Below are 14,683 nucleotides of genomic sequence, written 5' to 3'. Positions count from 1 at the left end.
TATAGACAAATTATCTCTTGGGTCCTTTTCTAATAACAGGTCTCTTGTAGGAGCATTTATCACTAGCATATCTCTATAATTTATATCAAGATTATCCCAAATTCTTGGATCACAGATGTTGAAGGGAATGGACATATTATGAATTAAACCATCTACATCTTCATTAGTATCATTTTCTTTAACAAATTTATCATCTACATCTTCACTAGCATTGTTTTCCTTAGGAAATTCATCATCAACATTATCATTTTTGTCATCATCAACATTGTCAAGCACATCATTTTCATTTTGTCTCAATTCCTCAATATTTTCATTTTTATAATCAACATTGTCAAGCATATCATGTTCATTTTATCTCAATTCCTCAACATCTTCATTTTTATCATTTTCATTTTTATCAGCTTCAAGTATTTGGTCCATATTTTTAGTTTCTTTAACAATAAATCTGTCAATAACACCTTTTTGAGATTCCGTCAACTCTTCAATTTTTCTCTTTTTGGCTCGTTTTCCAAATCCTGGTTGTCGTTTTCTAGGATACATTTTAAACTTTGATTTGACAACAACAATAAAAACTATAAAAGCATATAATGTTTAAAAGAGATTTAAAAAAATAAAATTTGAAGATAACACCTGATTAAAGATTAAATCAGCAAAATCTTTATAAGCAATTAAAGCAATCTTGATTATTCAAAAACCTATGTATCACCAATCAAATCAAAAGAGAGTCAAAAGGGCAGTAAAAAATCAATGAATCAATTTCATTAGTAGATTTCACTTCATAGTTAATTGATTTCACTTTTAACAGTAAATCTCTTCACAGTTAATTGATTTCACTTATTAAATTAGTAATTAGAAATTATGAATGGTGAACCCATCTTTAGAACATTGAAAAAAATATTAAAAAGGAATATATGTTTTCTTGAATATTCTGAGAAATTATTGAAGAAAAAATATGTTGAGGAAACAAAAACTCACTTTTAAGTGTTCAACTTCTCCGGAGGAAAATTGTGTCGTGCTTCCTCAATCGTCAATTGTCACTTAAGGAAAAGAGAGAATTTTTTGGAGCCAAACCAAAGATGATTGAAGAAAAAAATGATTTCTGAAGAGTACATATATTCTGAAATTTTAATGCATAACCTTGAACTTCTACAATTTCCAATTTCTGAAGGTACGTTTCCTTGGAATTTATTGCTCTTCTCCAAAAAGACGATTGGAAAAGGAACCGCTCAATTTTTCTTTCTTCTCTCAGTTCTCGTCGGCCAAATCTCTCTTTTCCCTTTTCTCTCACATTAATGACATTATTTAAGGTAGGAAAACTATTTAATAATATTATATTCAAGGAAATTGTAATTAGTTAGTTACATTATTCTTAATTTTAATATCTTATGCATAATAATAAAAATTTGTTGTAAATGGAAAGTCCATTAAAGTTTATTGGTGAATGACATTTGTACCCATGTAACTCTAGAAATTATTACCACTGTATCCCTGATTCTTACGTATAAATATAGGGTTTTGGTTTTCAATAATACATACAAAAAGTTTATTGAGTTTTCTCTATTCTTTTTGAGTTTTCTCTATTCTCTTTTCCTCTCATTTTATAACACGTTATCAGCACGAAACTTTTAGAAGGTAGTAATTTTTTTTTTCATAATCATCTATCACGTATATCAAAATTAATTTGATAATACGTGAATTTTACATATACATATGTTGAATCTGCAATACGTGATCTCATCTTTCTCGATCATTATGTTTTCTTTATACCTCTCTTTGAATTAATTAATATTTTTTTTCTTTTACATCAATCAACGTGCGTTTTTATAGAGATATATTTATGTTAAATCAATTGATATACATTAATTCATGTTTATATACCCTCCTTATATTTAGATTAGCCATTTACGTTCTACACATGCTTATAGTTTTTTTTGGTTTAATTGGTCAATGTTCTTCGTAAGCAAGCTTCAATTCCATATCTCTATTTTGGCTTATTCGATATATATATATATATATATACAATTAACAAATAATTGTACCCAACTCATCTTTTCTCTCTAATCCATTGGTTTCTGCAAATTTCATGCCCTAATTGGTTAATACTAATTCAATTCTTTTAATTGCACATAATTAGAATTTCGTGCCATAATATGTGAATAGGTTTCTACATATCATCAATTTTTTTTTATGTTTCACTCGACTCACGTTATTAATTCAAAATAATATTTTACATGTGTTTGTATATTGATTAATGGTGAGCAATTGGATGTATTATCATTTTTTTTATGTTTAGTTATGAAACATTACATTAAATTTATTTTTAATTGCTGTTGCTCCTGAAGTAGCACAACATTATAATTAATATTTCAGAAGAATATTAATTATAAATCTATTCGTTGTTGCTCCAGAAGTAGCACAACATTATAAGAATATTATTTGCTCCTGAAGAGCATAAATTATAACCTTCAATATTCCAGAAGAATATTGACATATTGCACTTGAAGAAATAATAGCAAAATATAATGTGTTCCAGAAGTAGCATATGTATCGAAGAACATATTATTTCAAATTAGTGTTTATCCCTAGATGAAAACACGTAACTTAAAGTCATATTGATATTGACTATTTGATTAACATATGATGATTAATCATATTCTTCGAAACTAATTGTATTTTTATTGTGTAGTTAAACAAATGGAAAACATTACGAAACTTAAGTTTGCTACACTTGACATATCTGGTAAAAATTATCTGTCATGGATACTGGATGCTGATATCCATCTTGTCTCAAAGGGTCTGAGAGAGACAATAAAAGAAGGAAACAATGAATCCCTGCAAGATCGTGCAAAAGCACTCATTTTCCTCCATCGCCATCTTCACGATAGATTAAAAATTGAATATCTCACTGAGAAAGATCCACAAGTTCTTTGAAAAAAGTTAACTCAAAGATTTGATCATCAGAGGACTATAGTCCTCCCCAAAGCCCGTTATGAGTGGATGCACCTTCGTTTGCAAGACTTTAAAACGGTTAGTGAGTACAATTCTGAATTGTTCAAAATATGTTCAAAGTTGACTTTGTGTTGAGAAAAAATCACCGATGAAGATATGTTGGAAAAAATTTTCTCCACCTTTCATGCCTCAAATGTGCTCCTGCAGCAACAATATCGTGAGCGTGGCTTCAAAAAGCGCTCAGAACTTATATCTTGCCTACTAGTTGTTGAACAAAATAATGAATTGTTGATGAAAAATCATGGATTACGTCCAACTAGTTCTATATCATTGCCTGAAGCAAATGGTATTACATTGTCTGAAGCAAATACAATATCAAGACAATGACGTAGACGCAGACGTGGACACGGACACGGACGTGTACGTGGAATAAATCATGGAAGAAATAATCAATAAAGTTATCAACAACAAAGCAATAAATTCGAAAGGCACAAAGCAAAAGAAAGTGGCAAATCTAAAAAGGAGTATGAAGAAAGTTACTTCAGATGTGGAATGAAAGGGCATTGGGCACGTATGTGTCGTACCTCAAAACATCTTGTGGATCTTTACCAGAGATCAATTAAGGGAAAAGAAAAATTGGAGACTAATTTTGCTGATTATGATGGTCCAATTGATGTTACTCATTTGGATGTCTCCGATTTCTTTACTGATCCAAATGGAAATATTGACCATCTGGTTGGGGGTGGTGTGATAGAAGATATAGATTAATTTACTAGTATTTCTTTCGTTTTAAAAAATTCAGTCTCAAATATGTTTTTACTTTTCCGCACAAAAATAAAAAAAATAAAAATAAAACTCTATTATGCACCGTTTATTTCATGATATTAAATAATGTTTACTTCTTTAAATCTAAATTCAAGTTTTTTTTTTAATTTTGTTTATTTTGTTATAGTTATAGATTCATAATGGATAGTCAAGACAGCTGCTTAATTGATAGTGCAACTACACATACTATTTTTCAAGATAAAAAATACTTTTTAAATTTAATATTAGCTGAAAATAATGTTAACACAATATCGGGTGCGTCGAATATCGTTGAAGGCTTCGGAAGAGCTTGTATTATTTTACCAAATAATACAAAATTATATATTGACGATACACTTTATTCTAGCAAATCTAGAAGAAATTTGCTTAATTTTAAAGATATTCGCTGCAATGAATATCACATTGAGACGATGTAAGAAAATAATGTTGAATATCTTTGCATCACTTCTTTTGTATCTGGCAAGAAACAGATAAAAGAAAAATTTCATGCACTCCCGTCTGGCATGTATTTTATATTTATAAAAATGGTCGAATCAAATAATGTTACGAACCAGAAGTTCGTTGATTCAAAAAGTTTTATACTTTGGCATGATCGACTTGGATATCTAGGAGCCATAATGATGCGTCGAATAATAAACAACTCACATGGACATCCTTTAAAGAACTAGAAGATTCTTTTATCTAATGATTATCCATGTGTAGCTTGTTCGCAAGGCAAGTTAGTCATTAGACCTTCAATTACAAAGGTCAATATAGAATCTCCAACTTTCTTGAAAAGAATACATGGAAATATATGTGGGCCAATACACCCACCATGTGGACCATTTCGTTACTTTATGGTATTAATTGAATCTTCTACAAGATGGTCACATGTTTGCCTACTTTCAACTAGGAAGCATTTGCTAGACTACTTGCTCAAATCATAAAATTGCGAGCACAATTCCCCAATTACTCAATCAAGACTATTCGTCTTGACAATGCTGGTGAATTTAGATCACAAGCATTTGATGATTATTGTATGTCAATTGGGATTGAAATTGAACATTCAGTTGCACATATTCATACACAAAATGGTTTAGCGGAATCGTTTATTAAACGTCTACAACTTATTGCTAGACCATTACTTATGAAAACAAAACTCCCAACTTCTGTTTGGGGTCATGCCATATTACATGCTGCATCATTGCTTCGTATAAGACCAACTGTCTATCATCCATATTCACCTTTGCAACTTGCATTTGGTCATGAACCTGATATTTCTCACCTACGGGTTTTTGGTTGTGCCGTTCAAATTCCTATTTCACCCCCACAATGTACTAAAATGGGTCCCCTACGAAGACTTGGGATTTATGTGGGTTTTGATTCACTATCTATTATTAGATATCTTGAACCTTTAACGGGTGACTTATTTACTGCACTTTTTGCAGATTGTCATTTTGATGAAATAACTTTCCCAACTTTGGGAGGAGAAAAACTACATCCTGAAAAACAAGATAGAATTTCTTGGAATGAGACAACTTTATCTCACTTTGATCCCCGCAGTAATCAATGTGAACAAGAGGTTGAAAAAAATCATTCATTTGCAAAGAGTTGCAATTCAACTACCTGATGTATTTGTTGACACGAGAAAAATGACAAAGTCATATATTCCAGCAGAAAATATTCCAGCAAAAATTAATGTCCCTGCAGGATAATCTGTTGTGGCAAATGAATCTCAAATACGCCAGAAACGTGGTCAACCAGTTGGTTCAAAAGACTCTGTACCTCGAAAAAGAAGAGCACAGGAGAAAAAACAACGAAAAACTTCAGAAGAAATCACATTAGAAAAGATTGATCAATCAAATATTGAATGTACGGTTCCTGAAGAACTAGAGGTGTCCGAAAATAATTAGATCTCAATAAATTATATGATATCTCATAAATTATGGGAACGAAATAATATTGTTATAGAAAATATTTTCACCTTTAACATAGCTCTTGATACTATGCAAAATGAGGATCCTGAACCACAGTTTGTTAATGACTGTCGAAATAAAAATGATTGGCCAAAATGGAAAGAAGCTATACAGGCAGAATTGAATTCTTTGGAGAAACGAAAAGTGTTTGGACTAGTAGTTCGAACACCTGAAAATGTAATCCCTGTTGGATTCAAATGGATTTTTGTACGAAAGAAAAATGAGAATAATGAAATTACACGATACAAAACCCGACTAGTGGCTCAAGGTTTCTCCCAAAGACCGGGAATTGATTATGAGGAAACATATTCTCTGGTAATTGATACCATCACTTTTAGGTTCTTAATTAGTTTGACCGTGTCACAAGAGCTCGATACGCGCCTTATGGATGTAGTAACTGCCTACCTATATGGATCACTTGACAGTAACATATATATGAAAGTCCTTGAAGGATTTAAGGTGCCAGGAATAAATGATACATGTCCGAGAACTATGTTCTCAATTAAATTGGAAAAATCATTATATGGATTGAAACAATCCGGACGCAAGTAGTATAATCACCTTAGCGAATATTTTTTGAAAGAGTGTTATAAAAATGATGATATCTGCCCATGTGTTTTCATAAAGAAAACAAATATTGGATTTGCAATTGTGGCAGTTTATGTTGATGATTTAAATTTAATTGGAACTCCTGAAGAGCTCAACAAAATTGCAGATTATTTGAGAAATGAATTTGAGATGAAAGATTTGGGGAAAATCAAATTTTGTCTTGGATTACAAATTGAACATTTTCCAGAGGGATTATTTGTTCATCAATCTACTTATACAGAAAAAGTCTTAAAACTCTTTTATATGAATAATGCACATCCATTGCCATCACCTATGGTTGTTCGACCACTTGATGTGAAAAAAATCCATTTCGTCCACTTGAAGATGGAGAAAAGATTCTTGGTCCTGAAGTACCATACCTTAGTGCAATTGGAGCATTAACTTATCTTGCAAATTGCACTCGACCTGACATAGCTTTTTCTGTAAATCTCCTTGCAAGATATAGCTCTACACCAACTCAAAGGCATTGGAATGGTGTTAAACATATTTTTCGTTACCTAAAAGGTATTATTGATATGGGACTGTTTTATTCTCAAAAGTCAGGATCTGCTTTAGTGGGATATGCAGATGCAGGTTATCTCTCTTATCCACATAAAGTTAAATCACAAACAGGATATGTGTTTACACTTGGAGGAATAGCTATATCATGAAGATCTATGAAGCAACCCTTGACAGCAACATCCTCAAATCATTCTGAGATTATTGCAATCCATGAAGTAGGGCGAGAATGTGTATGGTTGAGGAATATGACCCATCATATCCAATCATAATGTGGATTGACTTCAACAAAAAATAGTCCAACAATTTTGTTTGAAGATAATGCAGCTTGTATCGCACAACTCAATGGAGGCTATATCAAAGGCGACAGGACGAAGCATATTTCTCCAAATTTCTTTCATACACATGAACTTCAGAAGAATGGTGACATTGATATTCAACAAATTCGCTCAAGTGACAATGTGGCTGATCTATTCACAAAAGCGCTGCCAACATCTACATTCAAGAAATTAGTTCATGAGATTGGAATGCGTTGACTCAAAAAATATCAGTGATCAACATCAGGGGGAGTAGTTGTACTCTTTTTCCTTCGTTTAGGTTTTGTCCATTGAGTTTTCCTAGTAAGCTTTTAATGAGGCAGCATTTAATTTTAATACTCTAAAATAACTGTAATCTTTTTCTTTCGTTTGATTTTTTTTCCCATTGAGTTTTTATCAAACAAAATTTTAACGAGGCATATATTTTGTAATATGTCATTCAAGGGGGAGTGTTGTAAATGGAAAGTCCATTAAAGTTTATTGGTGAATAACATTTGTACCCCTGTAGCTCTAGAAATTATTACCATTGTATCCCTGATTCTTACTTATAAATATAGGCTTTGATTTTCAATAATACATACAAAAAGTTTATTGAGTTTTCTCTATTCTCTTTGAGTTTTCTCTATTCTCTTTTCCTCTCATTTTATAACAAAATTTTATTTTTTAAAATGAATATATTTTTTAAATATTTAATTATAAATAAATATACAACTCTAAAAAAAAAAAAAAAATTGGTGCCCTACAATTTTGAGGCTTTGTATGTTTGCTCAACTTACGCACCCTCAGGGTCGTCTTTGCAGACGTTGTACACAATACAAAGAAAGATAAAACTCTGGCAAGATTTCATAATTCCTATGACACGAGCAAAAAATTTTGACGTGACTAACAAACCTTTTTCCACTTTGCAATTAAATTACGATCTGCAAAGCCTTGCTCCAAGCAAAATTCATATAATTCCTTTGAAATTTCCTTCCTTGTGATAAAGGTAAAAACGTAGCGACTTTTCTGATGGACTATTTTAAAAATAGGCCGCAGGCCTTCACACTTTCTTTTGCCATCGTCAGGATCATTTTCAGCTGCAAAAAACAAAAACAAAAATGAAAGATCGCCATACACAAATTCTGTTACCAATAGAACCAATTTGGAAATAAGTTAAAAAATGACATCATAGAAATAATAGAAACTCTGTCATCTCTTTTTTTTTTTTTTATGACGGGGGAACCCGCAGTCGCTACTCTTCAGGTGCGCACTGGTAAACCCTCGGGCTGACGGAATAGCCTGCAAATTACGCCGGCCAAGTAAAAAGTACTAGGCAAGTTCGGTGCGTCAGGCTCGATCGAAAAAGTGTTGGTAGGGGGAATCGAACTCGTGACCAAAAGTTTCCGTGCTCACCTACTTCACCAACTCAGCCACCCCATGAGAGGCAACTTTCTCTCATCTTTGCTTGTATTTCACGAAGCATAGGGTCAATCAACTCTCAATCCTCCAGGTAATTCACCCTGTTTGTCTTCACCTTGGGCATATTTCTTCTGCATGAACGTGAAAAGTGTAAGATGAGAAATTATGTTGGCAAAGAGCACAAAATGTCTGATGATGAGTTTTTTCATGTTCCATTTAACACGAAAATGATAATCCACCAACTAACTCAGTGTGTCTTGCTCATTTTAATTGGAAGGAATATAAGATACTTGACATTTCCTGTCTAGACAAGGGAATTCACTCTTCTTCAAGTTTATGACCAAGTAAAAGTTCAACCTCTATGGTTCTAAATGACAGAGTTGAGAAATTTAGCCTACAGGAAGCATATCCCCAAGAAATCTCATTATTGAATCCTAAAGAATAATCTAACTATTTGTCATTAAAAAAGGACACATCAGTGAAAATGAACAAGAAGTGTCACAAGAAGATGCAAGAACTTCTTAGCTCTTCCTCTCAAAAATCTGAGTTGGGTTCTCTAATCAAAATAATGAAAATAATAAAGAAAAAAATAATAAAAAAAATAAAAAGCAGCCACATGTTACATTAGCTAGGGCATATGTTGTAGAATTAGAAAAATCAAAATAGATAGATATGGCTTTACACTTTCCAAAGTAGGTAAAAACAAGCAAAATTGCAAATAAGCCCTTATGATTTGCAAATACTGCTAATACCCCCTTGTGACTTCAAAATAGACTAATCAATATTTCGTGGTTACTGGTAGAATTTAGCAAACCGTAGCCTGGAGGAGATCACTTGTAGGACATAATGCTAATGCATGTTTCACACGAGCAAGAAAGCATTGGTTTTTTAATCTTATTATGGTAGTACAACAGAGCATATATGATCAAGTTCAAGTATGCAACTGAACTTCATTATGTCACAATTAAGTTATCAATTTTTACTTTATTTACAATGATATCACTTCAACCAACTCTGTTCGATTGTAAAATGATAAACAATATAGACATTGACATGCTATCGATAATTCTCATGTTGACACGAATCATCAACAGTCACGTCAGTGTTCCTGTTTGCCAAGTTTACAAACTTGGACGTAGTGACTTGACTATAGAAAATTGAATATTCAGTACCTTATCAATTAAAACTGCGGAAATAAAATTAGCAATTAACTACAACGAGTCATTTATTAATTGTGTTAAATGTTTAGTCAATTAAGTCAATTTATCCTATGTTGAACTGTTATAATTTGTAATATGAAAGTAATAAAGAACAAAAGAATTGTTGACGAAGAGACCCAACTGGGTAAAAATTCAAGAACTAAGTCAATAACGTCCACTATAGACAATAAGAACACCTTGTTCTTGTACTATTCATGTGTTTTTGGTCCAACATTCCTCAATTTTCAACAACCTAATAAAGTTATTGAGAAAGTACATTCATGTATGTATATAGGCTCTGTTGAGCCGCATTCTTTCAAAAAAATACAATCTTAAACAATAATTTCATATTATTTCAATCAAACATTCTTTAATAAAATAATTTTGCACGTAAATCCAAAAAAATTTCTCATTTTTTAACTATATATTCTCCATCAATCTATTATTTCAAAATACATTCATTCAAAATAATGTGACTTAAACACACACATAGGAAGTGGATCTTTTAGATTTCATGAATTTGATGTTTTTCCCAAAGTTATGTTTAAATGAACTCAAGAATCAAAAAAATAATCTAAGGCTTGAATGTGTTCTTGAATCTTGGAAAGATGTTATGGAAAAGGAATATAATGAACAACCACACCAAAAACATAAAAGGGCTTGGATATATGTAGTAGAAAGCAATTAAATAGCTTGGGCCGGATAAAACTCTTGAAAAACACGAACTAGGATTTTAAGCGTAACACCGTCGCTCGAATGTTGGGCTTTTGACCGATGTATCACTCGAGTAAGAGCTGGGCGATAGTACTTCTATTTTTTTCTACTCGAACATCGGATGGGCGATAGGCTAGCCTAAATCCGATGACTCTTTCCTTCTTATTCCAAATTCGAACCCTAAGTTTGGATAGAAAATAATTAATTTTTAAATAGAATCTACAAGCAACCGAAACTGAATCCATTCTACTCACCCAATGTTTCAAAATTTTCTATTAAAATAAACATGCACATAAAACTAAATCAAATCAAATCTGGAGGAGATCACAAGACTTCAACAGAATGTATCTAGGGTTTTTCCTTTCTTACTTCAACCCCAAAAACACAATGAAAGAACTGATCTTTGTATCAACCAATCAATAAAAAAAAAAAAAAAAGTATCTTTCTACCCAAAAATTAGAAAAAAGCAACAGAGTCTCCATTCGAAATTATCACGCAATGTCCATTGGAAGTACCCGATCACGTTGGATCCCTCATTGATTGTTTTCATCAATTCTGCCAAATACTTTTGTAGTAGTTGATCTTTGTGGCATCATGCAAAGCCTTAAGTGTTAAATTCCCTGGATCATCCATTCCTGATAATTTTATGAACGCGATTTAGCATTCTTGATAAATTTTCACCTCCGGCAGAAACTGGGCAGCGCCTAGGCGCTGCTTGCCTTCTCTTCCCTTTCTTCTCTTCTTGCTTCCCTCCTTCTCACAGTTGCTCTAGGACCGACCAGCACTATATGACGAGCATTTGAAAAGGTGACGGACAAGCTAATATTATTCAGTAAATGTAAATATTGATTCCAGTGTCAAAAGCAAAAGGACGAGAGTATCTTACAAGGAAATCCAACTTTCCAATCCTGCTGGTAGCAAAAGGGCTGTCTTATTTCGATGTGGTTTCATGTTACAAGTAGTGTACGGAATCATACACATCCTGATTATAACGAATTCATAGCAACATTTTTACCAGCAAAATTATAAAAGTTTGGCTCAGTTTTGTAAAATACATTGTTTGAGCTAAGTTGCTGTTGGGAAAACACCTCCCAATGAATGCCCAAGAAACAAACTAAGTTGGCAAAGTGAAAATTTCCAAAATACTTGAAGAACAAGAAAATGAGGAAGAAATGAATCCAATGGAATATATGAAGATCAATGTGTTAGGATTACTTGAACAAGCCTCAAGTTAATCCTCAAGAAAGAAAAAATAACTTAGAATTTGTACCCAAGATGAACAACCTTCAACTTGTAGAATTCTCACCAAGTTTTCTCTCTAATTTTCTCTCTAGGTCTTGTCTTATGTATGTTGTGTTATGAAAGAGGGAAAAAATGCATATATATATACATGCCGGGGCGCCTAGGCGCCAATATTCTGCTTCCCTTCTGCATTCGGGGCGCCTAGGCACCTGGACATGGCGCCTAGGCGCCCAGTTTCTGCTCCGGCAGAAACTGGGCAGCGCCTAATTTCTTTCTAAATATTTTTTAAAAAATACAATTTTGATAAATTTTTATCTTATAAGTATTTTTATTTTGTAAACAATTTATTTATATAAAGTATGTTTTACTAATAACTTATAAGTTATAATTTATAAGTAATTTTAATTATAATGTATTTTTTAATGATTTTATCTTATAAATAATACTTACTTATAACTTATAAGTTTTTTTTAATTATAATTTAGTTTTTTACTTATAAGTTATAAATAATTTTTAGTTAATATATTTTAATATATTTTAATTTTCAAGTTTATTTTGAAGAAAACATATTGATTGAAAATCATTATTTTATAAATGATAAAATTAAATATGATATGAGAAATTGTAAAACGATTTTTCAAAATATTTTTCCTTTTTAAAATAATAAAATATAAACCCTCCTCCTTTATCTGGGTTTGGGACCGGCTACTTCAATAGTTCTTATTTCGAATAGGCGGAGTTAAAAATTGTACACGAACAACTTGTTACGTGTACAATTTTTTTAAAAAAATTATAAAGGTATTAAAATAAAAATTCGTCATAAATATGATTAAACTAAATATTACTTACTTGACTACATGCAATTTCGGCATATTTATTTTGCAGTCGAAAATGAGCTTCTTGCCAGTAATTCACGCACATTAATGCTTCCAAAACATCTTCTTGTAGAGCCGAAGGGTACATGAGTAACTTGTGTACCCATTCGTGAAGCATATATTACATACATTTCAGATAAAGTTGCTTCCAAATTCCTATAGGTAATAGGTATGTTAAAAGTTAAAGATTCTGACATTCGCTCAATTATAAATTTAGTACCAGACAAATTATATTAGGGGTACATGATGCATGCTAACGGAAATAACATGGGCAAGTCTCCCCAATATTTTCTAAACTTTAATTCCATGGCATTTATAACTGAACTAAAATCGGGGTCATTTTTAAATCTATCAAAAGCCCTAGCAACTAGATAAAGACGTTGAAGGACCATACAACTAGTAGGATAATAAACACCAGACAAAATATTTGTAGCATCATAAAAACTTTTCAAAAAATGTTTAATTTTAGTAACTAAAATCCAATCGGACTCAATCAAAACAGTTTCCTCGTCGTCTCTAAAATGCCTACTGTTATAAAATTCAGTAATTAAATGTTCGAAACCTTCACATGATTTTAATAATAAATATGTGGAGTTCCATCTATGCGCTACGTCACTAATAAAAGTTTTTGAATGCGACACCCCATGTTCGGCACAAAAGTCCTCAAATGCTTGTTTTCTACTAGGTGAAATAGTAATATAAATTAGTGCATCCCTAATTCGTTGAATTTCATCCTTAACATGTTTTAAACCATCTTGTACTATTAAATTTAAAATATGACATAAACATCGAATATGAAATAAAAAACCACCAAATTCAGGTTGAAGTACTCTTTGCAATTTCTCGATAATAGGCTTATTTACATTAGCGTTGTCGAACGTAAAAAAATGAATTTTACTCTCGCATTTATATTCTCTAATAACATTCATACTTCATAATAGCACTAAATATATTGGGAGCATTGTGTGGGTACTTAATAATTTTAAAAGCAATTATTTTTTTATGCATGATCCAAAGTGGGTCTATATAGTGTGCAGTTGCAGCTATATAACCTCTTTTATTAATCCCTTCCCATAAATCCGAAGTTAAAAATATTACACCCCCATATTTTTCTAAATCGGCAATCAATGTTTTCTTTGCATTTAAAAAATATTCTATTGTATCAGAACGAAAAATATTTCGACTTACCCCAGCGTACCTCGGTTGAAGACATTCTTTGACAAATGTAACAAAATGTTGGTTGTCCGTTTGTGCTAGTGGCAACTCAGATCCGACAATGTACTTCACCATTCCTGTTCGAGTTCTTTCCTCCGAATACATCCACGTATTAAGTGGCGTAGTAGTAGTAGCACCGCTGCCTGAAGTACCAAATTGTAGTTGCGTTTGACCAGCAGGAAGAAGACCATGTTTGGCCGTACATGCTTTGTAGTGACGGTTGAGGTGGGTGGTTCCAATGCCTTTTTGATGAGCCAATCATTGTTGACAATATTTACATACTGCTTTGGTTTCTGGAATTCCATCGACCATACGACCAGTTTGAACCAATTTAAAATGATCCCAACATTTTGCATGCTTCTTTACCTTTCTCTTCCCTCTTGCATCGGGAATTTCAGTAACAGGTTCATCATCCTGTTCCAAATCAATTGGAGCCTCAGCATCAACGTCATCCAAATTAATTTGATGACTACTTTCATGAACATTGTAATCTTCAATATTTTCTGGAATGGGTACTTCATTTAGACCGACGAACTCATTCCCATATTGATTATGAGACACATTTGCTTCATTTTCGACTCCGACATCGAACAAGTTTTCAATAAATAAGCGTGAATCCATTTGTGATTAATTGAAATTGAATGTTGAAGAAAAAGAAGTGAAGTAGAATTGAGAAATGAATGAAGATTATGTAGTAGTGTAGAAACTATATTGTAAAATCAAGATTATAATTTAATGATATGAATATAAAATGTAGAAGAGTATAGAAATGAGAATGAATGAATGAATAATATTGATAATAATATAGTATAGTAGAGAACAGTAGAGAATAAGAGATTGATAGTAAGTTTGGTAAGAAAAAATGTTGTAATTGATGGGTATTTATA

The 14,683-nt window shown here is 32.1% G+C and overlaps 1 pseudogene; it reads right to left on the bottom strand.

Moving 5' to 3' along the window:
- LOC111370139 overlaps positions 1-8,675 on the bottom strand; it is a 34,346-nt pseudogene extending 25,671 nt beyond the window's left edge.
- Positions 8,676-14,683: the final 6,008 nt, after the last annotated feature.

This window comes from Olea europaea, chromosome 21 (genome assembly GCF_002742605.1).
Source record: "Olea europaea var. sylvestris chromosome 21, O_europaea_v1, whole genome shotgun sequence".
Taxonomy (NCBI): Eukaryota; Viridiplantae; Streptophyta; class Magnoliopsida; order Lamiales; family Oleaceae; genus Olea; species Olea europaea.
The sequence above is the reverse complement of the archived record's forward strand: the minus strand, read 5'-3'. Positions and strand labels throughout refer to the sequence as shown.